The sequence below is a fragment of the Hylobates moloch genome, unplaced genomic scaffold, assembly GCF_009828535.3.
Source record: "Hylobates moloch isolate HMO894 unplaced genomic scaffold, HMol_V3 SCAFFOLD_1, whole genome shotgun sequence".
Lineage (NCBI taxonomy): Eukaryota > Metazoa > Chordata > Mammalia > Primates > Hylobatidae > Hylobates > Hylobates moloch.
The window spans coordinates 189,218,803-189,245,009 of NW_026652276.1; the positions used below are offsets into that span (position 1 = coordinate 189,218,803).

Below are 26,207 nucleotides of genomic sequence, written 5' to 3' on the forward strand. Positions count from 1 at the left end.
AGTCATCTTAGTGAGAATTATCTTTGTATACATGAAAATGTATCAGACAATTCAAAGAACAGAATAGACAATGTAATCATAACTGAAATTTGGAAGGATGTAACAAAAGATAGAAATAAGAAGAGAAAAAAAGGAGGTAGTAAAACATAAAAGGATCAAATCTATGCAATTGCTGTTTTGTAGATCAAAAAGGTCAAATATCAGCAATTTTATATGATTCAACCTAACTACTTCCCTGGGACTGCCCAGCTCAAGTAATGTCCAAATCATTTAACAGAAATACAACCAGTGTTCCCAGAGCAAATAATTTCCATTTATATCACTAGTTGTAAAACAAGGCTGATTCCCATTTTCTGGAAGTTTCCGTTGCTATAGCAATAATCTCCCAAACAACCACACATTACTGAAGTGTGTTCAAGTACTGAGGTAATTTTTCCTACCTCTTTCTCATCATATATTTAAACACACACACACACACACACACACACACACACACACACACACACACGTGCACACCCTTTCTGGAATCATTCTCTCCAGAATATCTCTATATAAGAATATACTACATATAAGTTTATTTTTTAAATAACTTCACTGCTGACACCTAGCATCATATTTGAATAATGCAGAAGGAATTCATTTGTAAAAATAAAATAGAAAAAGGCTTCATAATTCCATTTTATTTTATTCTATTTTATTTTATTTTATTCTATTTTTTCAACAAAATCACGCTAGCTGGAAGAGATCTTTTTAATCAGATATTTTCAAATATTTTCTAAACTGTAAAGTCTATCACCTGTTCTTAGAAAAAAATTTAACAAATTATCTTTTATTACAGTTGTTACAATGATGTTTTGGGGACATATTAAAAATCAGGCACTCTGATATATTTTTTAATAGTCTGAGCCCTAGGTTAGAATCTGTTAAAAGATACGGAACCCTAATCCAAGAAATTCAGAAATCCCTAAACACCTATTGTTCATAAAATAGAAAGTTCAACAACCCAGGTTAAGACTTCCTAAAAGATCAATGCAACTCTTTTAACTGACTTTACTCCTTCTGCTACAATTCATCCTACTAGTCACTCATCTTTCTTTTCCTTAGGCAACACTATGGGAAATAATAACATTCTTCACAAAAGCCCAATCTCTATTGTATCAGGCTTTCCTTATGGTTCTTGTTTGAATGTGTGTGTCTCTGTGTGTGTCCCCATAATTTCAACAAAGTTGCAATCTTAAATTTTTAATTTTTGAAGTCAACATTATGTCATAAATATTTTTCATATTGCTAATAATATTCAGAATTATAATTTCAAGTTAACACACAACATTCCACTGAAATGCTGTGCCATAATTTTTATCACAACATCAAGAATTTTTGAACATTTTCCTTAAAAAATAGAAGTGAAACATGTTTATGGATGTGCCATTCCACATTATTTTTTAAATGGTTGCATTGTTATTTCTAGCACAACCCGAAGTGTATGTGATCACCTTTACATGCTGCAGAACTGGAAATTACCTTAAATATTTCAAACAGTTCAATAGATGTAAGACATGATAATCTTCCCAAACACCAGTTAGCATCTATTACCCACAGGTTAGATTTCCATTGCCTATAGAATAAAATCCTTGGCCTTTTATTCAAAATCCTTTACAATCCATCCCCTACCTATGACTCCGAATTGATCTTCCATGAGTCTTAGACTGTTCCAGCTAAACAGGTCTATGGTACCTACCCCTAACACACCAGGCCCATTCCACCTGTTTTCTCTGTTTGCAGACACTGTTCTTGGAATGTGTTCCTCACTCCTCTCCCTCTGTTCAAATCCCTCTCTTTCTTCAACTACAAGATCCAAGTCCATTTGCCCCATGACCATTTAGCTGAGGAACATGGCCATCAGATCACAGTCCTTCCTGAGATGAGAAAGCCGACATGGGGGCATGGCCCACTGGACAGCGTGTGCCTGTGAGTAACCAGACACACCAAGGAGGGAACAGGCTACCGAACATCACCCTCCTCACTTGATTTCTTCAGATTATTTACAAATAGAAATAAAACAGTATCTAGTAGTCAAGCAATAATAAAATGGTATGCCCTGATATATGTAATATTTTATATAAGTTGAGAAATTAGAACTAAAGAGACAAATTAGGAAATAGGAAATGTTGACCATTTTGCTCTTTATATTATATTAAGACTGGGTTATGTAATAAAAGGTAGCATTTATTGAACTCTTCTATCACTCTTTTAGGCATATTTACATCCATTAATTAACATCTTTATAATAACAGATATATTTCCAACTACTATTGCCATTTTACAGAAGAGAACACTGAAGGTCAGAGAAGTAACTTGCTTCAAGCCACAGAGCAAGAAAATTATGGACCTGGAATTTGTTAGTATATGTTAGTGTTAGTGCACTCTCTTTCAAATCACAGATATTGTCATATAAGAATTTGTATTAAATCTCATGTTGACCATGCCACACAAATCATAATCACAGGCTTACTAAAGCAATAAATGCTTCTGCCACTGATGTGTTTTCCTTTACAGAACACATAGGAGATTCCCTATATTTTTCCTCATAAAATAAAAAATAAACAGAAGATAAGAGAGTGGAAACTTCCCTTCCAATTCCTCACCTGATTGGTTCATGTCCTGTGGATCTGTTCCACCTGCTTTTTTTTTTTTTTTTTTCCAGTTTTCACTGCAAAGACAAGTGGCTGGCTGGCTGGCTGGCTGGCTGCCAAGTAAGGGAGAGTAATTTGAAGAATGCTTGGGAGATCTCAGATTCAATTATTTTGATCTCTCTTCTATTCCTTAGATGCAGAAAATGCCTACCTGCTAATCTCACACAGAAGTCCCCAAAGACATATGTCCTTAGAGCTAATTCCAGGGTACTGAAGTGAAAAATGCTTTTTATTGGCTTTTAGATGTATTTTTCCTTCAGCTGAACTACAGAAATCTTACTGTTGCTGTAAACTGAACAGTGTCCTCTCATATCTCAAATTACATTCCTGGGAGAGATTCTAGCTCACACATAGGACAGATCCATCATTCTATTAACAATCTACTGCTTCCCTCTGTTGATTACTTCTTTTTTCCCCTCTATTTATATTTTCCACAGTCAGTAGAAAGCACTACCATTGATGGGGATTAATATAAAGAACAAAAGAATATTTTCAATTACCTATCTTTAAACCAAGACACTACTTCTGAAAATGCCTCTCTCCTATTTGATTTGAAATGACCTTATACATAAATGGAGCCCCAGAGCCCCATCTTATTCTGGTCTATATAAATTGTTAGTTGTCCATGACCCCACTTCATTCAAGTGACCTTTCTTCTAATTCAGGATTTTGCTGACCTTATTTTCTATAATTACTCATATTTAAGAGGTTGTCTAATACCATCCAACTCATTTACATAACTGAGGCAGGCAAATCTAGGACAGGACCTTAAGCTTCTTCTACCAGTCCAGTTCCCCTTCCCGGCTGTCTAATCCAATTTGATGCTTATTGTGATAGAGCTTCTGTTATTTGGTATGTTTGCATCCATTTGTATGCACCCAGAAGAATGGACGCAGTGTTTACAAAAATAAAATGATAAAAAGCAAAGAAATTTTTTAAAAGAATGAAAACCAGAGAGATTAGCTGATTTAAAATTATCTGTAGGAATTAACAAGTAAAACGACTTGCCTTTCAAACAACATTATATGTTGAATTTTTTTTAAATCATGGGTATTGATTACGAATATGTTAAAAGTTAAAAGGTTCTTCTGATTTTCCTTCACTACCCTCAGTATTGTGCCAGCCAAGAACATAGTTTTCCAGATTCTTCTAGGGTTCACTAGAACTTTAAAATGTTCTAAAAGATTTTATCTGAGGAAACCCAACCTAATTCTATAGAGAGCTACTAAACCTAAGCTCTCTCAGCATCCTCACACATTTCAAAAATTTTCCACACACATTGTAAAATTCACGTAAAGAACTGAATGTAAAAATTATTTTTAGGTAAAATATAACTTTCATATCTCTTAAGCAATAACAAGTAAATAATTACAAGTAAATAACTACAGTTGAATAGATTCCTTTTTGAATTAAAAGATAATTTTAATTAAGATAACTAGATAAGATAGAAAATTCTTAAGGAGAGTTTTTCCAATAAGTTATTGATAAGAGTAAATAATAGTAAAAATAAATGTATTTTGCCTTATATTGAAAAACTGGTTAACACAGGCTGGCATGGTGGCTCACACCTGTAATCCCAGCACTTTGGGAGGCTGAGGAGGATGAATCGCTTGAGGCCAGAATTCAAGACCAGCCTGGCCAACATGGTGAAACCCCATCTCTACTAAAAACACAAAAATTAGCCGGGCTGGGGACCCATGCCTGTAATCCCAGCTACTCATGTAGGTAAGGTAAGAGAATCGCTTGAACCTGGGAGGCAGAGGTTGCAGTGAGCTGAGACTGTGCCACTGCACTCCAGGCTGGGTGACAAAATGAGACTTCATCTCAAAAAAAAAAAAAAAAAAAAAAAACCATGGCTACCCTCTTTGGGTCCCCTCCCGTTGTATGGGAGCTCTGTTTTCACTCTGTTAAATCTTGCAACTGCACACTCTTCTGGTCCATGTTTGTTACGGCTCCAGCTGAGCTTTCACTTGCCATCCACTACTGCTGTTTGCCGCCATTGCAGACCCACTGCTGACTTCCATCCCTCTGGATCTGGCAGGGTGTCTGCTGTGCTCCTGATCCAGCGAGGTGCCCATTCCACTCTCAATTGGGCTAAAGGCTTGCCATTGTTCCTGCACGGCTAAGTGCCCAGGTTCATCCTAATCGAGCTGAACACTAGTCACTGGGTTCCACAGTTCTTTTCCATGACCCATGGCTTCTAACAGAGCTATAACACTCACCGCATGGCCCAAGATTCCATTCCTTGGAATCCATGAGGCCAAGAACCCTAGGTCAGAGAACACAAGGCTTGCCACCATCTTGGAAGCAGACTGCCACCATCTTGGGAGCTCTGGGAGCAAGGACTTCCCCCCTACCCGGTAACATTTGGTGACCACGAAAGGACCTCCAAAGCGGTAATATGGGACCACTTTCACTTGCTATTCTGTCCTATCCTTCCTTAGAATTGGAGGAAAATACCGGGCACCTGTCGGCCAGTTAAAAATGATTAGCATGGCCACCGGACTCAAGACTCAGGTGTGAGGCTATCTGGGGAAGGGCTTTCTAACAACCTCTAACCCTTCTGGGTTGGGAATGTTAGTCAGCCTGGAGCCAGCTTCCACTTTCAATTTTCCTGGGGAAGCCGAGGGCCGAATAGAGGCAGAAAGCTGTGGTGCCGAACTCCCGGCAGTAGCTGGTTGAGATCATGGTGCAGCCAGAAGTCTCTTCTCAACAGTTGCCCATGCGTGCACCCCTACCTTTCCTTCTGACCCATACCTCCTGGGTCCTAACCACGACTTTCTTGAAAGCATAGCCCCAAAATTCTCCTTACCTCTGAATCTACCTTCTCTGATCCCTGCCTCCTAGGTACTAATGGTTCAGACTTTCATTTCTTCTAGCAAGTTGTATCTCCAAAGGGATATAAGGAAGCTCTACACTGTGTCCTTAGGCATCTAGGCTCTAAACCCAAGGAGTCTTGTTTCTGATGTCCCTACCGATTTAGATATACAGCTCTCGACATGCGCAGTTATGTGGGACCCGTTCCCCACCACCCTTGCCAGGGCCCCAAGTTTGTAAATGGCTAAGAGAGGAAAGAGAGAGAGAGAGACAGAGACAGAGAGAGAGGGAGAGACAGAGAGGAGACAGAGAGGACAGAGAGACAGAGAGGAGAGAGATAGAGAGGAGAAAGAGACAGAGAGGAGAAAGAGGAAGAGAGACAAAGAGGGAGTCAAAGAGAGAGAGAAAGAGAAAGATAGAAATAGTAAAAAAAAAAAAAAAAAAGTGTGCCCAATTCCTTTAAAAACCAGGGTAAATTTAAAACCTATAATTGATAATTGAAGGTCTTATCCGTGACCCTATACACTCCAATACTACCTTGTTGTCAGTGTAAACAAGGGTGTAGCCTGAAAACACTGAGACCACTGACAACCCATAGCTTTCCTATCAAAAACCCTTAACCCAGTAACCGGCAGATGGCCCAAATACATTCAATCTGTAGCGGCAACTGCTTTGCTAACAGAATAAAGCAGAAAAGTAACTTTTAGAGGAAACTTCATTGTGAGCACACCTCACCAGTTCAGAAATATTCTAAGTCAAAAAAGCAAAAAGGTAGCTTACTAACTCAAAAATCTTAAAGTATGGGGTTATTCTGTTAGAAAAAGGTAATTTAACACTAACCACTGATAATTCCCTTAACCCAGCAGATTTCCTAACAGGGGATTTAAATCTTAATTACCATACAAAGGTCCGACCAGACCTAGGAGGAACTCCCTTCAGTACAGGATGATAGATGGTTCCTCCCAGGTGATTGAAGAAAAACTCACAATGGGTATTCAGTAATTGATAGGGAGACTTTTGTGGAAGCAGAGTTAGAAAAATTGCCTAATAATTGGTCTCCTCAAATGTGCGAGCTGTTTGCACTCAGCCAAGCCTTAAAGCACTTATAGAATCAAAAAGATTATCTCAATCCTGACTCAAAAGGTTACCTACACCCTCTGTGAAATGAATTTAAATAAGAACTGTTTATGGGAATGCACCTTGATGGGGCAGCTGGGTTGTTATGAAATACTCAGGAATCCAGCCTACCTCTAGTTGTTATGAAATATTCAGGAATCTTGTGCTCAGGGGTGAGCACAAAGGCAATGTTGGGCATGCTGGTAAAGGACCACTAGAATCCAGCAGTCCAGACCACTTTCTTTGTGGTCAAGAAAGGTGGGAAAACAGGTGCAGGACTGCTACATCTGTGAGCGTAACTAATCCAATAAGCAGAGGTCCATGGGTGGTTACGTCCCTGGAAAGGAATAAGCATTAGGACCATAGAGGACGCTCTAGGACTAATGCTCATCAGAAAATGACTAGGGGTGCTGGCATCCCTATGTTCTTTTTTCAGATGGGAAATGTTCCCCCTCAACACCCCTAAGATGTATTCTGGACAATTGGGACCAATTTGACCCTCAGACTCTAAGAAAGATATGACTTACATTCTTCTGCAGTACTGATTGGCCATGATATCCTTTTCAAGGGGGAGAAACCTGGCCTCCTGAGGGGAGTATAAATTATAACACCATCTTACAGCTAGACCTCTTTTGTAGAAAAGAAGGCAAATGGAGTGAAGTGCCATATGTACAAACTTTCTTTTCATTAAGAGACAACTCGCAATTATGTAAAAAGTGTGATTTATGCCCTACAGGAAGCTCTCAGAGTCTACCTCCCTATGCCAGCATCCCCCCGACTCCTTCTCCAACTAATAAGGACTCCCCTTCAACCCAAATGGTCCAAAAGGAGATAGACAAAGGGGTAAACAATGAACCAAAGAATGCCAATATCCCCCGTTTATGCCCCCTCCAAGCAGTGGGAGGAGGAGAATTCAGCCCAGCCAGAGTGCAGGTACCTTTTTCTCTCTCAGACTTGGAGCAAATTAAAATAGACCTAGGTAAATTCTCAGATAACCCTGATGGCTATATTGATGTTTTACAAGGGTTAGGACAATCCTTTGATCTGACATGGAGAGATATAATGTTACTGCTAAATCAGACACTAACCCCAAATGAGAGAACTGCCACCATAACTGCAGCCCGAGGGTTTGGCGATCTCTGGTATCTCAGTCAGGTCAATGACGGGATGACAACAGAGGAAAGAATGATTCCCCACAGGCCAGCATGCAGTTCCCAGTGTAGACCCTCATTGGGACACAGAATCAGAACATGGAGATTGGTGTTGCAGACATTTGCTAACTTGCATGCTAGAAGGACTAAGGAAAACTAGGAAAAAGACTGTGAATTATTCAATGATGTCCACTATAACACAGGGAAAGGAAGAAAATCCTACCGCCTTTCTGGAGAGACTAAGGGAGGCATTGAGGAAGCATACCTCTCTGTCACCTGACTCTATTGAAGGCCAACTAATCTTAAAGGATAACTTTATCACTCAGTCAGCTACAGACATCAGATAAAACTTCAAAAACTTAGAAACCCTATTGAAAGTGGCAACCTTGGTTTTTTATAATAGAGATAAGGAAGAGCAGGCAGAACAGGACAAATGGGATTAAAAAAAGGCTACCGCTTTAGTCACGGCCCTCAGGGAAGCAGAATTTGGAGGCTCTGGAACACGGAAAGGCTGGGCAAATCGAATGCCTAATAGGGCTTGCTTCCAGTGCGGTCTACAAGGACACTTTAAAAAGATTGTCCAAACAGAAATAAGCTGCCCCCTCGTCCATGCCCCTCATGTCAAGGGAATCACTGGAAGGCCCACTGCCCCAGGGAATGAAGGTCCTCTGAGTCAGAAGCCACTAACCAGATGAACCGGCAGCAGGACTGAGGGTGCCCGGGGCAAGCGCCAGCCCATGCCATCATGCTCACAGAGCCCCGGGTATGCTTGATCATTCAGGGCCAGGAGGTTAACTGTCTCCTGGACACTGGCGCGGCCTTCTCAGTCTTACTCTCCTGTCCCGGACAACTGTCTTCCAGATCTGTCACTATCCGAGGGGTCCTAGGACAGCCAGTCACTAGATACTTCTCCCAGCCACTAAGTTGTGACTGGGAAACTTTATTCTTTTCACATGCTTTTCTAATTATGCCTGAAAGCCCCACTCCCTTGTTAGGGAGAGACATTCTAGCAAAAGCAGGGGCCATTATACACCTGAACATAGGAGAAGGAATAACCGTTTGTTGTCCCTTGCTTGAGGAAGGAATTAATCCTGAAGTCTGGGCAACAGAAGGACAATATGGACAAGCAAAGAATGCCCATCCTGTTCAAATTAAAGGATTCCGCCTCCTTTCCCTACCAAAGGCAGTACCCCCTTAGACCCGAGGCCCAACAAGACTCAAAAAAATTGTTAAGGACCTAAAAGCCCAAGGCCTAGTAAAATCATGCAATAGCCCCTGCAATACTCCAATTTTAGGAGTACAGAAACCCAGCGGACAGTGGAGGTTAGGGCAAGATCTCAGGATTATCAATGAGGCCGTTGACCCTCTATACCCAGCTGTACCTAACCCTTATACTCTGCTTTCCCAAATACCACAGGAAGCAGAGTGGTTTATAATCCTGGACCTTAAGGATGCCTTTTTCTGCATCCCTGTACATCCTGACTCTCAATTCTTTTTTGCCTTTGAAGATCCTTCGAACGCAACATCTCAACTCACCTGGACTGTTTTACCCCAAGCGTTCAGGAATAGCCCCCATCTATTTGGCCAGGCATTAGCCCAAGACTTGAGCCATTCTCATACCTGGACACTCTGTCCTTCAGTACGTGGATGATTTATTTTTAGCTGCCCATTCAGAAACCTTGTGCCATCAAGCCACCTGAGCACTCTTAAATTTCCTCGCCACCTGTGGCTACAAGGTTTCCAAACCAAAGGCTCAGCTCTGCTCTCAGCAGGCTAAATACTTAGGGCTAAAATTATCCAAAGCCACCACAGCCCTCAGTGAGGAACGTATCCAGCCCATACTGCTTATCCTCATCCCAAAACCCTAAGCAACTAAAAGCGTTCCTTGTCATAACAGGCTTCTGCCGAATATGGATTCCCAGGTACGGCGAAATAGCCAGGCCATTATATACACTAATTAAGGAAACTCAGAAAGCCAATACCCATTTAGTAAGATGGACACCTGAAGCAGAAGCAGCTTTCCAGGCCCTAAAGAAGGCCCTAACCCAAGCCCTGGTGTTAAGCTTGCCAATGGGGCAAGACTTTCCTTTATACATCACAGAAAAAATAGAAATAGCTCTAGGAGTCCTTACACAGGTCCGAGGGACAAGCTTACAACCCGTGGCAAACCCGAGTAAGGAAACTGATGTAGTAGCAAAGGGTTGGCATCATTGTTTTCGGGTAGTGGCGGCGGTAGCAGTCTTAGTATCTAAAGCAGTTAAAATCATAATGGGAAAGAGATCTTACTGTGTGGACATCTCATGATGTGAACAGCATACTCACTGCTAAAGGAGACTTGTGGCTGTCAGACAACCGTTTACTTAAACATCAGGCTCTATTACTTGAAAGGCCAGTGCTGCGACTGTGCACTTGTGCAACTCTTAACCCAGCCACATTTCTTCTAGACAATGAAGAAAAGGTAGAACATAACTGTCAACAAGTAATCGCTCAATCCTATGCCACTCGAGGGGAGCTTTTAGAGTTTCCCTTGACTGATCCTGACCTCAACTTGTATACTGATAGAAGTTCCTTTGTAGAAAAAGGACTTCAAAAAGCGGGGTATGCAGTGGTCAGTGATAATGGAATACCTGAAAGTAATCCCCTCACTCCAGGAACTAGTGCTCAGCTGGCAGAACTAAGAGCCCTCATTCGGGCACTAGAATTAGGAGAAGGATAAAGGGTAAATATATACACAGACTCTAAGTATGCTTACTTAGTCCTCTATGCCCATGCAGCAATATGGAGAGAAAGGGAATTCCAAACTTCCGAGGGAACACCTATCAAACATCAGGAAGCCATTAGGAGATTATTATTGGCAGTACAGAAACCTAAAGAGGTGGCAGTCTTACACTGCTGGGGTTATCAGAAAGGAAAGGAAAGGGAAATAGAAGGGAACCACCAAGCAGATATTGAAGCAAAAAGAGCTGCAAGGCAGGACCCTCCATTAGAAATGCTTATAGAAGGATCCCTAGTATGCGGTAATCCCCTCTGGGAAACCAAGCCCCAGTACTCAAAAGAAGAAATAGAATGGGGAACTTCATGAGGACATAGTTTCCTCCCCTCAGGATGGCTATCCACCAAAGAAGGAAAAACACTTTTGCCTTCAGCTAACCAATGGAAATTACTTAAAACCCTTCACCAAACCTTTCACTTAGGCATTGATAACACCCATCAGATGGCCAAATCATTATTTACTGGACCAGGCCTTTTCAAAACTATCAAGCAGATAGTCAGGGCCTGTAAAGTGTGCCAAAGAAATAATCCCCTACACTACAGGCCATACATTTCAATCCCTGTATCTTTAACTTCCTTGTTAAGTTTGTCTCTTCCAGAATCAAAGCTGTAAAACTACAAATCGTTCTTCAAATGGAGCCCCAGATGCAGTCCATGACTAAGATCTACCAGGGACCCCTGGACGGGCCTGCTAGCCCATGCTCTGATGTTAATGACATCGAAGTCACCCCTCCCGAGGAAATCTCAACTGCACAACCCCTACTACGCCCCAATTCAGCAGGAAGCAGTTACAGCAGTCATCAGCCAACCTCCCCAACAGCACTTGAGTTTTTCTGTTGAGAGGGGGCACTGAGAGACAGGACTAGCTGGATTTCCTAAGCTGACTAAGAATCCCTAAGCCTAGCTGGGAAGGTGACCCCATCCACCTTTAAACACAGGGCTTGCAACTTACCTCACACCCGACCAATCAGGTAGTAAAGAGAGCTCACTAAAATGCTAATTAGGCAAAAATTCGAGGTAAAGAAATAGCCAATCATCTATCACCTGAGAGCACAGCAGGAGGGACAATGATCAGGATACAAACCCAGGCATTCGAGCTGGCAACGGCTACCCCCTTTGGGTCCCCTCCTTTTGTATGGGAGCTCTGTTTTCACTCTATTAAATCTTGCAACTGAAAAAAAAAAAACCCCGCAAAAACCAAACCAAAACGAAAAACGGGTTAACACAGCTAATATTTCCATAACTCATTTTTTGCTACTATGAAAAGTAATAGCACATACTACTCTCCCAAAATGAGCAATTAACAATAAAGTTCAATGAACTGTTTATACTCCATACTGACATTTTGTCTCATTAAATACCAATTCCCTAAGTATTTATTAAATGACTATTACATGAAATGTACCATTTTAGGAGCTATTGGGTATAGATAGAAATTTTACAGTGGGAGAAACCACAGGAATTATTTAGCTTATATTTCTTACTTCATAGTTGAGAAAAAAAGTACATAGAGACAATTTCCTAGTATGAGCAATAATGTCCTAACCTTATTTCCAAACAAAAATACATTTTAGAAATTAGGGCATCCTTGCTGCCTTTCATTATATGAAGTCAAGGATAAGAGGGAGGGAGAAGATAAGAAGGAAGACTTGCTTCTGACTCTGATATATCCATAGAATAGGATTCAACTCAATCCGTGGAAGTTTTAATGAAACAAATTAGCAGGACCTGATGAACAGGGGATAAAGAATGTGGGTCTCTGATAAATTCAATATTTTATAAAGAAAAAGTGGAATGATGAAGTGAATTCAAATAGGAAAACTGATCCTTTTACTGTGTATATTATATATGGACATAAAAGAGGACTGGAATGAGAACAGAAAGTCTGGGTTCCAGGTTCATCTTTGAACCTTAGTGAACTGTGTAATGCTGGCAAGTTACTCAACCCAGAAAGGTTCCTCAGTTATTCAGTAAGATGATTGTCTAGGTAATTACAAATATCAAATCTGGCACAAACTTCCCAAAATCCCATGGGAAGTGTTTTGTCTAGAAATAAGGAAAACCTATCTAAATATTAAAGCTGTTCAAAAATGGCAGGCATATCATAACAAAATAGTGATATGTTTGAGTTTTTATAAGAGCAACTTCTACCTTGAGATTGATCTAAATATTCTCAAAATCTTGCTATGAACTGTTTGTGTCCTTCCCCCAAATTCATATACTGAAGCCCTAATCTTCAATGTGGTAGTATTCAGAGGAGCAGGCTTTGGGACATAACTAGGTCATGAGGGTGGAGTCTTCACGATGGGATTAATGCTCATATAAGAAGAGACATAACAGAGGTGAGCTCTCTTTCCACCATATGAGGATACAGCAAGCTGGCCATCTGCAAACCAGGAATAGGGCCTTCATCAGAAACCCCACCAGCTGGCATCTTGGTCTTGGACTCCCTACCTTCCAAAACTGTGAGAAATAAGTTTATATTGTTTAAGCTACCCAGTCAATAGCACTTTGCTACAGCAGCCTGAGTGAATTAAGGCAGTCCAAAAGCTATGTCATACCCTGCAAGCTGCACAAGTCTAGCAGGCCTAGAACAATGGGTGTATATGGGGGAGCCCAGGAGTCGATGGCAGGGAGCAGATAAAAGCAAGCCATGCCAACTGCTGTGGGCTGTAGGAGCCTCTGATGGGCATTAAGCATGATATGATCCAATTTTTATTTAGAAAGCTTTCTTCGATGGCTGTGTGGGGGACAGATTTGAGAAGTTGCTACGGAGACTAGCTGTGGTAGTTCAGGTAAGAAATTATGCAGGCTTCAAGGCAGGCAGTGGGGGTGGCGAGGAGACAATGACTGTGGGATTTACTTAAGAGGCAGTGTCAACACAATTTAGGAGGAGTGGGAGGAATTTAGAGATATCACATCCAATCCATTATTTTACGGATGAGGAAACTTTGGGCTAGACAGATTAATTTTCTTGTTTAAGAATCTAAATTTAACTACTGGCAAGACTAAAATTATTTGAGTCTCCTGATTTCCAGGGCTCTTTTTCCTCCCAACACAGTATGCTTTTTTACATGTTAAAATGTTTTTGCATGTTGAAGTATATTATCCAGTATTAGCCATCTTCATTATTAAACGCTTCTGTATAGGCTATTCTGTCATCATGCATTACTCCATATTTCTACTCACTACATGGTTAATTAGCTGGTTAATTCCATCAGGCTAATTTAAGAAAATAATAATATACAGGTTTATTTTGAGACTTAAACATTCTTTTCTCCTACCTCCTACTCTATTGCAAATAGAGGACAAAAAGTGCTGGGTTTAATGTCACCTCTTACAGTGACGGTATTTTTCTGGCCAATATGCATGAGATTTGGGAAGATTAAGTGGCAGAAAACCTGGAGCCAGGGTACAGACAGGCTCTCTAACAGCTAGAGCATGCTGTCCAATCCAGTAATCACTAACCGCAGGTGGCAATTAAGCCTGTGAAATGTGGCTGGTCTGTATTGAAACTGCATGAGTACATACATGTTTGGATTTTGAAGATTTAGTAGGAAAAAAGCAGAATGTGAGCTACCTCGTTAATTGTTTAATATTCATCATATGTTTAAATAACACTTTAGATTTACTGGGTTAAACAATAAACATTAAAATTAATTTCACCTATTGCTTTTTACTGTTTAAAAATGTATCTACTAGAAAATTTAAAATTACATATGTGGCTCATATTATATTTCTGTTTTTTTTTTTTTTTTTTTTTGACAGAGTCTTGCTCTGTCCCCCAGGCTGGAGTGCAGTGGTGCAATCTCGGCTCACTGCAAGCACTGCCTCCCAGGTTCATGCCATTCTCCTGCCTCAGCCTCCCGAGTAGCTGGGACTACAGGTGCCTGCCACCACGCCTGGCTAATTTTTTGTATTTTTATAGAGATGGGGTTTCACCATGTTAGCCAGGATGGTCTCGATCTCCTGACCTCGTGATCCACCTGCCTCGGCCTCCCAAAGTGCTGGGATTACAGCTGTGAGCCACCGTGCCCGGCTTATATTTCTATTAGACTGTGCTGCTGTAGAAATTTACAATGTATCTCAAGGAAGTAAGGTATTCATAAATAACATCACAGGGGCCAGGTGAGCAGTAAAAGAAGCTATGGAGATAAACTCTGTCTAGGCTAATCAGAATTTGCCTAGGCTCCAATCCCTCAAAAGCAGAGAAAGAAAATCCCAATAAAATAAAGTCCTGGATACCATTTCAAATTCAGAATGAGAACCATCCCCTGAGGATTTGATCCCCAAAAAAATCCTTCTAAGGATATATATATTCCTTAACTAATACTCAATCCCTAAACCCTGCAATTCATGAGTGGAAGTAGTATTTTCCTAACTCAAAGGGATCCAGGATATGCCTGATGAGGGGTTCATTTAAGTGAGAATCTTTTGCTTATGAGGGCCTTGCAGAAAGTTTTGAGCAGCTTCCAAAAAATGTGAGGAATGCCTCAAGGCTGGCTACACAAAGCGCTCTCCTTGGTCCTGAGACCTGTCTTTGGTTGAGCTCAGTCTCTGTTCCCCAGCCAGTGAATTGAACCCCTCCACCTTAGCCCTGCCCTGCTTTATTTACTCTGCCTAAACTCGTCTCCTCTCCACCCCCATACTCTGTGCACATCCCAATCACTGCACTCACCATGTTCTAGGAGGGTATATTTATACATTCATCTGTCCCACAGGATGGAGCTCCTTGAGGTTAGGAACAGCATTCTGTATTCATTTTTGTGCCCCAAATACGCAGGTAAGAAGTAGGCACTCAAAAAATGAATAAATGTCTACCTAATACCTGTAACTGTGCTACTTTGTGATGTGTTGTATCTCCTTTGCTGAGCAGGGAAGAAATTTGAGAAAAAGATAGATTTAAGATGTGATCTCCTTGGCCGGGCGCAGTGGCTCACGCTTGTAATCCCAGCACTTTGGGAGGCCGAGGCGGGCGGATCACGAGGTCAGGAGATCGAGACCACGGTGAAACCCCGTCTCTACTAAAAACATAAAAAAAATTAGCCGGGCATGGTGGCGGGCGCCTGTAGTCCCAGCTACTCGGAGAGGCTGAGGCAGGAGAATGGCGTGAACTCGGGAGGCGGATCTAGAAGAACTCTCACTCATTGGTACAAAGAGATGTGCATAAAAATGATCATTTAGCATTGTTTGTAATGGCAGAGAAAGGGGAAACTACCTAAATATGTGTCGTCTGGAGAGTAGATAAGTAAACTGTGTGGATACACAGTGAAAATAAATGAACTACAGCAATGGATTAACCTCATAATGCTGAGGGTTAAAAAAACAGAGTTGTTGGCCGGGCGCGGTGGCTCATGCCTATAATCCCAGCACTTTGGGAGGCCGAGGCGGGCGGATCACGAGGTCAGGAGATCGAGACCACGGTGAAACCCCGTCTCTACTAAAAACATAAAAAAAATTAGCCGGGCGTGGTGGCGGGCGCCTGTAGTCCCAGCTACTCGGAGAGGCTGAGGCAGGAGAATGGCGTGAACTCGGGAGGCGGAGCTTGCAGTGAGCCGAGATCGCGCCACTGCACTCCAGCCTGGGTGACAGAGCGAAACTCCGTCTCAAAAAAAAAAAAAAAAAAAAAAAAGATGTGAATGTGTGTGTGTGTGCGTGTGTGAGTGAATATATGTGTGGGAGACACAGTGGAAACTATCAGAGGAGGGGCAGAGCCAGGGCAAAGATCCAGAGTGGGTAACAACAAGGTATGTTCAGAGCTTGACAAGTTCTGTTAGGCTGAGCCTGGGGGTTGTGAGGGAGGAGTCAGAAATAAGCCTTATCTACCAACTAAGGAGATTGGCTGTTATCCTTAGGCAGGGAACAGGAGCTTCAGAAAGATCTTATTTAGAGGACTGACAGGATAAAAGGAGTATTTTAGGGAACAGTGTGCTGCAGGAGAGGATCAAAGGCAAAAATAGCATTTAAAAAGTTACTAGGGTGTTAAATGAGGGGGGAAGGCTCTCTGGGCTTGATTTTTGAGGCAGAGTTTGCAGAAAATAAGAATTGGGGCCGGGTGTAGCGGCTCATGCCTATAATTCGAACACTTTGGGAGGCCAAGGCAAGCGGATCACTGGAGGTCAGGAGTCCGAGACTAGCCTGGCCAATACGGTGAAACCTCGTCTCCACTAAAAACACAAAAAATAGTTGGGCATGGTGGTACACGCCTGTAGTCCCAGCTACACGGGAGGCTGAGGCAGAAGAATCACTGGAATCCAGAAAGTGGAGGTCGCAGTGAGACGAGATCGTGCCACTGCACTCTAGCCTGGGTGACAGAGCGAGACTCCATCTCAAAAAAAAAAAAGGAAGGAAAGTCTTTAGGGGCAACCAAGGAATGTATGAGCTATCAAGATGGGGGGGATGTATTGGCAAGACAGGATTTAGGGAAGTTTTGCTATGTGATGGGCTGTGTAAAATCTCTATGGACAAAAACCTAAGTACAATCAACATTATTTTTCCAAGGATTTCACAATTGGGCTGATGAGTAATAGAGTGTGACTCTACAGCCTACAAACTGACCAAAGAGAGCGCTGGTTTGTCAAGTTTTAGGTTGGTTGTATTGTTATTACTGCTCTGAGCCTCTCAGCAGTTTTGACTTCACTTATTTAAGTCACTATTCTTGTTACTGCTCTTTAAATCTGTCTAGTTATCAACTCTTTTTTTTTTTTTTTGAGACAGAGTCTCACTCTGTCACTTGCATTATCCCGACTCACTGCAAGCTCCACATCCTGGGTTCACGCCATCCTCCTGCCTCAGCCTCCTGAGTAGCTGGGACTATAGGCGCCTGCCACCACGCCCTGCTAATTTTTTGTATTTTTAGTAGAGACGGGGTTTCACCGTGTTAGCCAGGAAGGTCTTGATCTCCTGACCTTGTGATCTGCCTGCCTCAGCCTCCCAAAAGTGCTGGGATTACAGGCGTGAGCCACCGTGCCCGGCTTAGTTATGAACTCTTAAATCTTGTTCTTAGTCAAGGATCCAGCCTATTTTTAGATATTATTTACTATAATGTGTATTTCATCTTTTTATTATTAAAAAGAACTTTATTTATGGTTTGATACCACTTTTGAACAAATAGGAAGCAATCCCCCTCACAATATGACATCTCTTACTGTGATATTTCTATTTCTCTGCTTTAAAGCACAATAGTCTCTGACCCATCTCCTTGTTTCTACCCTTATCCCTATACTGAGGTCATAGCGATCATTTAAAACAGAAACAGATTATACATACTGTTCAAAATCCTCGAACAGCATCACATAATATCCAAAATAAAATGTGAATTCCTTGTCGTGGCTAAGAAGTTCCACATGATTGGGTTCTTTTCTGTGTGATCAAAGGCATTCCCTACCTTTTCTCACATCGGTGATCATGCTTCACCCAAAATGGCTCCTTTAGTTCTCTGAATCTATCAAATTCTCTCCTGTCTCAGGGCCTTTACACTAGCTATTCCTTCCACTGGAGAGTTTTCCCTCAGATATACCTATGCTTCAGTCCTCAACATTCAGGTTTCTGCTCAAATGTCACTTTCTCAAATGTTCCCTCTATACTCTCCGAAATGGCATTCCTGCTTTCACCTCCATAACCTTACTCTGGTGTTTATTATCATCTAAACTCACTGTTCAACAATCCTAAGATGCTTATGGTGATAGACATTGTCAGTGTTCCTTTGGGATCCCCCTGGGACTCATCCTTCTGGGAACACTGATGGCTTCCTTCTCTCTAAGTATCTGTGACTCTTTACTTATTGGGTTTTCCTGGAGTGCTCAGCCTAGGTGCGGGGACAGGCCTGAAGAACTAGGAGTTGACACATTGGCTGAGTTGATGTCTCAGTCAATGACCAACAGTAGTTTGTATATAAATATCCCAGCTGCCTTAACCACTTGGGTGGGACAATATTGAGACACATTCTAAACCACCTCCCGAAGCTTGCAGTAGGATTGGTTACCAGGTGCCCACAGTGGTTACCTTTCATTATTTTGCCCTGACTGGCTTTCTTTATTTTTTGTCTCACATACCCACTCCCCTGTTGGTGCCTCCAAAAAAAATTACTTGCACTCAAATGCTCATCTCAGAGTTTGCTTTGGGGATAACCCAGCTTACCTTATTTTTTTTTTTTTCTTCTTTCTTTCCTTCTATCTTTTTAAATGATTTAACATATTTGAAATCAGAATCAATTTCCAGTAGACAGCTTGTCATAATTTAGTTGGTAGCATCTTTCTTTTCATGATCTTACATAAATATGGGTACTTGTTGATTGGGATCCCCAATAGTATATATGTGATATACACAAGTTTGTCTGTTTCATTCTTAATTCTTGGGAATGTCCCTCATATGCCGAACACTGCCTAGCACAGAATAGTTGCTTTGTAAAAATATTTGATCGAATGTGGAACTGAGGGGTGCTATGATTTGAATATGTTCCCCAAAGTTCATGTGTTGCAACCTAATCCCCAATGCAACACTGCTGACAGGTGGGACCTTAAAGAGGTAATTATGTGAATAGATTAGTGATATTATCTTGGGAGTGGGATTCTGATAAAGGGATGAGTTTGGCCCCCTTCCTCTCTCTTGCCCTTCTGCCTTCTGCCAGGGGATAACACAGAAAGAAGGCCTTTACCAGATGCAGGTCCCTTGACCTTGGACTTCCTAGGCTCCAAACGTGTAAGTCTTTGTTCTTTATAAATTACCCAGTCTCCGGTATTCTATTACAGTGACACAAAATGGTCTCAGAAAAGGGGATAGTATCACCTCTCTTCAACAGCCACAACTTACTCCCCAGAGAATGGGTCATGGAGGTCCCTTACAGAATAGACTAGCTTCATCACTGAACTCTGGAGGGCCAAGAGGCAACACTAGTAGATGCAAGAAGCAACAGCACTATTGGACTGATTGGATCAGGGCTCTCTCCACTGAGTATAAAATTTGGGATAGGCTTTGGGATTGCAGAACCTAAAATGTCATATTTATTTCACTGTCTTTTTGACAACTCAGGAGAAGGAGGGCTGACCCCATGGAGGGAGATACTGGACTTACTGCTAAGATGACAGGCTTAAATAATTAACTAGATATTTATTAAGATGAAACAGGAATTGTGACTCATGATTGTAGAGCATGATTGTAGCTGTTTTAAATAAGCTAACTAAGGATATTTTTGAAACATGATGAAATATATGTTTAACAAAAGAAAATATTTGTCTTTTTGCATTTCCAGTGCAAACACTGCAGTGCAATTATGTTGTTTGTACAGACCCATTAGTCATCCATAGTGAGGCTACTAAAAGGCAATCTCACAGAATGCAGAGACATCTGTGCTGTTGCCCTAAGAGTGCCTTAGGGCCTTGGGGACCCCTCTCAAAGCAGAGATGAAAAGACCACTCACTCCCTGACCGCAGAGTCGTTAATGCCTGAGTAGCAGTAACAACAAAGCCACCATTATACAAAGTATTATTATTATTATTTTAAGAATATTCTGACCTCTAAGAATTGACCTGAGATGACTTATTTCTACACAGCTCATCAAAAGCTTACAAATTTAGGTTGCCAGTCAAAATTGTGTATTTTGCTAACTTGGAATGCAAGATATTACATCCTATTGGCAAGTCCCTGGAGCTCACCAGTCCATTAAAATAATGAGGGTTGTAATGTTTCCCCAGCAATATTAAGAGCATCTTAATTACTTAATCTCTAGTGAGTGGCATACATATAATTTTTATGCATAATCTAATCAAAGAGCTACTGAACAGTGTTCTGTGTTTAAATCAAAGAACATTTTCCTTCAGAAGTGAGATTTGGTTGGCCAGTATCAGAAGAACTACTAAAGTAAATGCGGAGTATCCGGTCTGCCCGGATGCTGGAAAGGTTGCTCTGCCTGTGTTTTTGTAAATTGATTTACAATTCTATGGAGGAAAAAGATTTTTTCAAATAACATTCTTGGGAATTGCTATAAAAAATAACCACATACAGAAATGTTTTTTACTTATTTTGTAAAATTGTTACTGACAATGTTTTACTTGACAAATATCAACAGAATAATGGTGGTTAATTTTTCCTGAAAATCAACTTTCATTCCCACTTGGGGAAAAAAAATCTGTTCCTTCCTTAAACGTCCTCATTTCAGTCAATAGCATGACCCAGTTGTTTGAATCATAAAGCTAGGAGTCCTGAATTGTTCTCTTTTCCCCAAACCATTTATCTACAGTAGCCACAAATAGCTATAAAACATAAGTTTAAAAAAACCCTAACACTCACCAATACCTCTAATCCATCAGTAAATCTCATTGATTAGGCCTCAAAATATATTCCAAACCTATTCATTTCTCTCTAAGCCTGCATGCCACCTTACACCAAGCCACTATTTTTTCCCACACATGTATTTTTTTAAATTATGAGTGACATGCGCTTATTGTAAAAAAAAAAAAAATCCAAACATTACAGAAATACCTCTCTTCCCATGGCCAACCCTGATCATGTTTCTCAGAGATAATTCTTGTTTCTTGTCTTGAACATCATAACAACCTCCTAGCTGCTTCCAGTGCTTCTGTGTTGGCTTTCTGTATCCTTTTCTACACTGAGCACCAGAATGATGTCTTTAAAATATAAACCAGGTTATGCCACTTCCATTTTAGAATCCTGAATCCTGTCACTGATGTAGTTTTCTTCTTCCTTCTTCTTTCTTCCTTCTTTCTTCTTTCCTTTTTAAATTATTTTTATTTTTATTTTGAGACAGGGTCTCACTCTGTCACCCAGGCTGGAGTGCAGTGGTGTGATTGTGATCCTCCCACCTTAGACTCCTGGAGTAGCTAGAACTACAGGCATGTGCCACCACACCCAGATAATTTTTAAATTTTTTTTAGAAAGACGGGCTCTCATTATGCTGCCTAGGCTGGTCTTGAACTCCTGGGCTCAAACAATCTTCCCGCTTCAGCCTTCTGAAGTGCAGGGATTACAGGCATAAACTACTGCACCTGCCCTTCCATTTTCTTCTGTATGATTTATTGTCTGTTCCTTGCTACTAGAATAAAGGCTTCATGAAAAGAAAGACCTCTTCTACCTTACTTTATGCTATGTCCCCGGCTCTTAGAACACATGGCAGGTGTACAATTATTTGTTGAAAGAATAAATGAATACATGAATGAGTTTTCCACCATGTGCTAGGCATTGTGCAAAGCACTTTACAAGCAATGTTGCTTTCGATCTCCAGCAACTTCATGAGACAGGGACCATTATAATCTCCACTGCAGAGAGGAACACTGGATTCATACACTAGTAAGTGGTAAGTACAACCACTCCACATGAGTCCATGTGTGATGTTGGATTGGTCATTTAATGTTTTAAAGATTTAGTTTTCTCTCTCTAGTTATCACACACGTCCTTCCCAATTTCTTATATAAATCAGAGAATCCTTGAAAACAAATCACAGAATCATCCAGCCACCAGTTACCTTAGCCCTTAAGTCTAGCTCCCAATTCCACTATATGTGAATTATCCAACAAGGAAATAGCCAACAATGCAAAAATGTATAAATATAAATAGGATTTCCAAGAAATACATAAATGGTTTAACATTACAAAATATACTAAAGCAATTCACCATACAAAAGAATTAAAGGGGAACAACTACATGCTCCTTCATTAAATATTCATTCGAGGTAAGTTGACTACTCATTATCTTGGCCTAATAAAAGACATTTATCAAAAACTTATAGTAAACATCCCAGTTTAGAGTGACATGTTAAAATCAAGAACAGGACAAGGATGCCCATTATCACCACTTCTACTCAACTAAAGGCAGGTAAGATAAAAGGAATTAAAGGTAGAAATAATGAAATTAAGAGGCAGTCAAAACCATAAATATTCACAGACATTATGATTAGCTGCAAAGAAAACTCAAGAGCATCTATATACATATTGATAGAATTCATGGAGATTTAGCAATTATGTTGGATAAGAACAACATTAAAAAAGCAATTTCAGGCTGGGCGTGGTGGCTTACGCCTGTAATCCCAGCACTTTTGGAGGCCAAGGTGGGTGGACCACCTGAGGTCAGGAGTTCGAGACCAGCCTGACCAACATGGAGAAACCCCGTCTTTATTAAAAGTACACAATTAGCTGGGTGTGGTGGTGGGTGCCTGTAATCCCAGCTACTCGGGAGGCAGAGGCAGGAGAATCACTTGCACCCAGGAGGCAGAGGTTGCGGTGAGCCGAGATCATGCCACTGCACTCTAGCCTGGGCAACAAGAGCAAAACTCTGTCTCAAAAAAAGAAAAAGCAATTTCACTTCTGTATATCACTAACAAACCGTTATAAATGTAAACTAAAATAATACAACATACAAACTATCTAGGAATAAATATAATGAAAGATGCGCAAACCTATTGTGTAGAGAATTATAAACTTTTATTGACGGGTTTTAGAGAGCTCTGCTCATTGATAAGAAGTGAAGCCTTATTATCATAAAGATATCAGTTATCTCCAAATTACTCTATAAATTCAGTTCAAATCCAAAGTCCCATGTAATTTTTCCATGAAATTGGATAAATTGATTCTAAAACACATATTAAACAGCAAAGGGACCATGGATCTCTAAATGTGCAAATATGATGGAAAGATTAAGAAAAGGTCTGAAAGAACAGATGCGAAATTGAGAATACTTGTTATCCCTGGTGAGGAGCATAAGTTTAAAGAAGATGTGGGAAACAGAAGTGAAGAACTTTTATTTCTTGTCTATGTAATTATGAATTACATTTTTAAAATAATAATAACACATTTACAGATCACCTGAGTAATATACAAAGTACAAGGGGATGAAAGATGCTGTATGATTTATAAAGATATCAACTAGAAGCCCAAGTACAAAGAGAAAAAATGATGCATACAATAGTCACCCCAACTTATCCATGTCATCAACTATGGTCTGAAATTATTAAATGGAAAGTTCCAGAGATAATCCATAGGTTTTAAATGGCACGTCATTCTGAGCAGCATGATGAAAACTCTGTGCTGACCTGCACCATCTCACCTGGCAAATGAGTCTTCCCTTTGTCCAGTGTACTGTGCTGTAGGCTCTACCACCATGTTAGTCATTTATATGATCTATTCTTGACATCCAACCATCGTCATGACTCCATGATCCAAGATCAGTCAAAGCAGATGATCACCATTCTGATGTATGGCCAAAAGGGCAATGATAATCTGTGGCTACACCACAATGCCTATGTTACTCACCTCGCTTCATCACATCACGTAGGCATTTTATCAACTCACATCATCACAAGAAGGATGAATACAGTAATACAGTACAATAAGATTTTTTTTTTTTTTTTTTGAGATGTAGTCTTGCTCTGTTGCCCAAGCTGGAGGCTGGAGTGTAGTGGCACCATCTTGGCTCATTGCAACCTCTGCCTCCCCGGTTCAAGTGATTCTTCTGCCTCAGCCTGCTGAGTAGCTGGGACTACAGACATGTGCCACCACACCTGGCTAATTTTTGTAGTTTTAGTAGAGACAGGGTTTCACCATAGTGGCCAGGCTGGTCTCGAACTCCTGACCTCGTGATCTGCCTGCCTTGGCCTCCCAAAGTGCTGGGATTACAGGCATAAGCCAACATGCCCAGCCACAATACGATATTTTAAGAGAGAGAAAGACCACATTCACATAATTTTTATTACAGTATGTTGTTATAATTGTTCTATTTTATTATTATTAATCTTTTACTGTTCCTAATTTATAAATTAAATCTCACTATAGGTATTTATGAATAGGGTAAAACAGTGTATATAGGGTTCAGTACTAACTGCAGTTTCAGGCGTCCACTAGAGGTCTTGGAATGTATTCCCTACAGAGAAGGGGGGGGGGCTACTGTATACCTTTTTCACAAATGTCCCAACAGCAGGATGTTCATGGCTGTGGCCTAACCTAAAAATCTGTTTAACAAGGAGCTATAAAAAAAAATTTTTTTTTTTTGAGAGAGAAAAAAAGACTGTTTTTTAAGAAAATAATTATTACAGCCTGCCGAAATACAGCTATGTAGACCAAAGAGGAGCCAGGTGGCTTGACTTATATTCGTTTATAAAAAGCATACACAATGAATTAGAACTCCATAGAGGCTGACGGTACCCAAGTCAGAAGACAATTTTAGCATAGCCTGGAGCTCCTACAGAGCCCTCTGCTGTAATGAAGGCATCATTATTTTGTGTTACCCCCAAAATTCATATGTTGAAATCCCAATCCTCAACGTGATGGTGTTTGGAGATGGGCCCTTTGGGAAGTATTTAGGTCATGAGAGTGGAGCTTTCATGATGGAATTAGTGCCCTTGTAAGAAAAGACACAATGGATCACACTTCTTTTCTCTGTATTCTCTGCCATGCAAGGATACAACTAGAAGACCGCTATCTGAAAACCAGGAAGGGGACCCTCACCAGACACAGAACCTGACAGCACTCAGCCTTGCAGTCTATGATATTCTGTTATAGTAGCTTGAACTAAGACATGATGCAGGAAAAGAAGAGGGCAAAAGTCTCCATAGGGAGCTTTACTTTGCAAACAACATTGTAAGCATAAAGTATGTACTTTATGGGCTTTGGTTTTATTGTCTTTTTTTTAAAGTTCTTTTCAGATTTTCATTACCCCTAAATCATTTCACAACATGAGAGGATTAAAAAGTACTCTTTTGTTAGGTGGGGCCAACATTTTTTTTTTTTTTTTTTGAGACAAAGTCTCGCTCTTGTCCCCCAGGCTGGTGTGCAATGGCACGATCTCGTCTCGCTGGAACCTCCACCTCCCGGGTTCAAGCGATTCTGCTTCAGCTTCCCGAGTAGCTGGGATTACAGGTGCCTGCCACCATGCCTGGCTCATTTTTGTATTTTTAGTAGAGACAAGGTTTCACCACGTTGGCCAGGCTGGTCTTGAACTCCTAACCTCAGGTGATCCACCCACTTCAGCCTCCCAAAATGCTGGGATTACAGGTGTGAGCCACCGGGCCCGGCCAAGTGGGGCCAACATTTTAACGAATGTAAACTCTTCTATCTTTTTGCTGGTCTTAGAGATTCTATTTATATTAGACATGTCATGGGGATGCAGAGTGGGCAGGCTCATTGTTTTCTCTCTCCTATCTTCAGTAAATGCACCTCCTTTGGTGATTAAATTAAGCCTAAGTATTTCTAACAAAAACAGTTTCTCTAGTTGGGTTTTCCCCTCCATCTGCTAAGGTGGTCTATTTGGAGAGGGAAAGAATAAAGCTAAAAACATTACTCCTTTGGCCATCAAGGCCTCCCACTTCACCTTAAATAGACTACATATGATAGGGAAGGGTGGGGAAGCCCTATCATCCCTAAGGACTGGCTTGTCCTGACAATGTGTAAAATCTCAGGGAAGAATCTTGTGATTGAAATCTTCATAAGACAAAGCTAAAAACCACAACTATTCCCTTTCCCCTCAAATGGTCTTTAGCTACACTTTCTTTTTAAGGGCTTAAAGCTTCCTGCTGGCTAGCTGGTGGCTCATACCTGTGTTTCCAGTACTGTGAGAGGCCAAGGCAGGAGGATAACTTGGGCCCAGGAGTTCAAGAGCAGCCTGGGCAACATGGTGAAACTCCCTCTCTACAAAAAAAAAAAAAAAAAAAAAA

At 40.9% G+C, this 26,207-nt stretch overlaps 1 protein-coding gene and 1 pseudogene across 30 annotated transcripts in view; one reads left to right on the top strand and one right to left on the bottom strand.

Moving 5' to 3' along the window:
- Positions 1-26,207, bottom strand: part of NRCAM (neuronal cell adhesion molecule) — a 311,540-nt gene that overhangs the window by 181,649 nt on the left and 103,684 nt on the right. The gene's annotated exons all lie outside the window — the stretch shown is intronic.
- LOC131383876 (uncharacterized) lies at positions 7,063-8,220 on the top strand (annotated as a pseudogene).